We start from the raw sequence: 4,050 nt of genomic DNA, 5'->3' as shown, positions 1-4,050 counted from the left end.
TCTCCAGTGATGAATTTTTCTTTGCATTTGGAAACAGAATGACGACGAACTATTTCAACCATAATTTTTTTGTGCATTACATTTCGATTCATCTTGAAATGTCACTTGTCACTAATGAGTACTCTTGTTACATATAAATAGTCTTTTTTTTATCAATCATAATTAACATTGGAAGATGAGAATTTAATGCATTTCTCATTACAATGATTACATTAATTACATTAATTAGAAAGAGATGTAACATATTTAAACATATAAAGATTAAATATTGAATTGGTAATTTCGAAAATCTATTTATATATCCAAGAAAAAATATTATTTTTTTAACAAAAAAAAGATAACTAATTATGTACCCTGAAAAAATACTTACTTGCTGATGTGGCACAATCGGTGTGCATGTGAGTAGCAAGTGACTATTTAGTGATGACATTCTGGTCGACTAACGACCAGAGTATAAGTTGTTTGATGGATTCAAGAAAGATGCTGAAAAGTACGACAGGAGATATACAGACATATGTGAACAAGTATGATCGTAGTACGAAGCCAAAGTTCAAATACAGTTATAAGTTAGCTATTTTAATGATTTTTGACCCTATTTATGTGTAAAGATTATGATTTCTATTATTATTAAAATGCGCTTGTAACAAAGTTTAAAGACGGCCCATCGGCTTATATGTGCATCCTTGAGCATTTAAATAGGATTCATAGGACTCATTTAATGTTCTTGCATTCTGCTCATAAATCTTTATCATTTTGGTGACTCCGTGTCATTAGCTAAATCATCAGTCAACATTTGGTGCTTTCATTGAGAGCTGAACTCAAGACTTTCAAGATAAAAATTGGCAAAATCCTCTAGGAAAGCGGGTCAGATAGGGCAGACATCTGGAAGTATGCCAAATCAACCTCCTCCACAAGATGTAGTAGAGGACAAGCCACAGTTAGAAATGGAAGAGGAAGAGATGGATGTTGAAACCTTGCAAACAACTTTGATTGTATTGCAAGAGGAATTAGCTACTTTGAGAGATAATCAAGAGAATGTGGCTGAAACGATGGTGTTGCAGCAAAGGGAGATTGACTGGCAACGCCGAGAGCTAAATGAGCAGCAAGCTGACATGGATCGTTGGCAGAGAGATGCCACAATATCTTTAGAAGTGGCCATACAGTTGGTTCGAGGACAACTTGCACCTACCTCCCAACTAGATCAGCCACCCAGCTCTCACCCTCAACAAAATCTGCAATCAGAGCGTCCCCAGTATCATCACAATCCACCATAACCAAGGAGTCCTCAAGGAGCAGAACGACCTCCTGCTGCTCAACAGGAAAGACCAGCCCAAAATCTGAACAAAAACAACGAGTAACAACCACCCTCTCATTCTGGTCAAGATAACGTTCAGCAGTATAGGCAGAATAAGGCCGAGCAGCATCCCAGAAGTCCTAGACACAAGACAGCTAGGGTACAAAACCCTCCTAGCAAGGGACAATGTCCCTCAAAAAGCTGAAGACAAGTGGATTCAGGCTCTGTGGTTCGGGATCCCCACAACATAGTAATGTCAGAGGACCTAACGACCAACGCAGACCTCCCCCAATTTATCAAGACGTACCAGTAGGAAGAGAGGGGAACAGTGCGTATAGAAAGCCACACACTCATAGGTCACAATTCAAAGATGGCCATGATTATAATGAGGCGGACTCTGAGAGGAGAAGCGATGGTCGGCAGCAGGAGGAGAGAGGCGGACAGCAAAATCCTCCGCCAATGGAGAACCGACCGACAAGCCAAAATGCTGAGGGGCGGCCTAAACTGCCCATTATCTTTGACCGACTAGGTGCAAGATAATAGAGGTGTAGGGATGAAGATCTAAGGGAAATTCTCAATAACCAAAGAGAAAGACACGACGAGTACTTCCCCCCAGCTCCGGCCGCTCCAGCAATACCAGATGCTGTACAGGCCCAAATAGATGCCTTAAATCAAGTCGTGCAATAGTTAGTTGGGAATAAATTGTCCCACATAGATTTTTGATCGAAGCAAGGGCACCCCACTTATTAATATAATTGTTGTGGCAGAAGTTCCAAGCAAATTCAAACTGCCAATTCTACCCAACTTCACAGGAGGGGAAGATCTAGTCTCTCACGTAAACAAGTTTGAGATACAAATGGATATCCAAAAGGTGTCAGAAGATGCTCAGTGCAGGATTTTTCCTGCCACTCTGTCTAAATCTGCTTAGGAATGGTATTTCAAGTTCCCTTCGGCTAGTATAGTTTCCTGGGAGATGTTCGTGAAGGAGTTTTATGGACAGTTCTATGCTAGTCAAATACATCCAACAGAGGCTGATCAGCTAGTTGACATTTGACAGAAGGAAGGAGAAACTCTCAAGGAGTATATTCAATGGTTCATGCGAGCGACTGCTCGAGCCAAAACTATTAGAGATGAGGGAAAGATGATGGCACACAGCTGGAGTGCGACATCATTCTCCTCTCTGGAGCAGTCTGTGAAAGAATGGAGTCAAGAGCACTCAAGAATTTTTGGATCGAGCAGACAAGTATATCAAACTCAAGGAGGCATTGCCAATGAAGGAAAGTCTGGCCATGATACCAACGAGTGTAACCAGCTCCAGGACGAGATCAATTTCCTTGTTTGACAAGGACATCTAAGGAGATATGTACGAGCAGGTGGAAGTTCTCAATATGAGGCTTACAAAGGTATCGAGCAGGCGCCTATACGTCAACGCTCACCTCCTCTACAGCCAACTCCGGTCGCTGGTACATTGTTGACCATCTGTGGCGGACCACATATAGCAGGTGACAGTGGTAAGGTAAGGGAGGGATATGCCAGAACCCTACATCATGATCAGGACATCGAAATGTTGAATGTCGAGGAGCGAACTCCCTAAAAAGCTCGACATAGAGGAAGAATTAGTAACTTTCTCGAAGTTGGACACACAACATGTCCAATTTCCTCACTTAGATCCTCTGATCGTGGATGTTCAAATCGCCAACATGATGGTAAAATGAGTGTTGGTAGACATAGGAAGCTTAGCCAATATTTTGTACAAGTCTTCACTGGAAAGAATGAAATTTTCACTGCAAGATTTAGAGCCATGCAACCAAATCATCTACGGTTTTTTTGGTGAGGGGCTAGCACCAACAAGGTCGATCAAACTCCCAGTCACAGCATAAACTTTTATAGTAGTTGATTGTTCGTCTGCATATAATGATGTGATCGGAAGACCCATAATAGTCGATCTGCTAGCCATAACTTCATTCTAACATTTGGCCATTAAGTTTCCAACCGATGCAGGAGTTGGGTGCGTGTTGGGAAACCAGCGAGAAGCTAGAGAATGCTACAATTCCTCGATCCCAAAGGCAAGAAGAGGTTGATCGGGAAGTGGAGTCGAAAAAAGGTTGCTAGTAGTAAATGAACCACAAGCCCAATCATGTGAACAAGTCATAAAATAGGGCGTTGCCCAAAGTGAGGATAGGGACTTAGATCCTCTCTTTGGGGATTTTGAAGAAAAAATTGGGCCTATGGAGGACCTCGAAGAGGTCCAACTAGAAGAGAAAGATTCGACCAGGGTTGTGAAAGTCGGTAAAATCTTAAAGACAACAACAAAAAACAAATTGGTGGAGTTTTTAAAGAAACACCAGGAGGTCTTTGCCTGGTCGCATAACGATATAGTTGGGATAGACCCAGCAGTGATCAACCATGTCTTGAATATAGACAAAAATCATCCACCTGTACAACAAAAAAGAAGGCTGCTCGACAAAAATAGATCTAGAGCCCTAGAGGAAGGAGTTGTGTAGTTGGAGAAAATGGATACATTAGGGTAGCTTTTTATCCATCTTGGATCTCTAATCCCGTACTAGTTCCCAATCCAAATGGTAAGTGGAGGACATGTGTGGATTTCACAGATCTTAATAAAGCCTGCCCGAAGGATTGTTTCCTACTTCAAAGAATCAACCAGTTAGTCGATGCTACATCAGGACATGAAGTTTTATCATTCATGGATGCCTACTCCAGTTATAATCAAATTAGTATGCATCAACCTGATGAAG

This window comes from Humulus lupulus, chromosome 1 (assembly GCF_963169125.1).
Source record: "Humulus lupulus chromosome 1, drHumLupu1.1, whole genome shotgun sequence".
In the NCBI taxonomy this organism is placed as follows: domain Eukaryota; kingdom Viridiplantae; phylum Streptophyta; class Magnoliopsida; order Rosales; family Cannabaceae; genus Humulus; species Humulus lupulus.
This window is presented reverse-complemented; position numbering follows the sequence as displayed.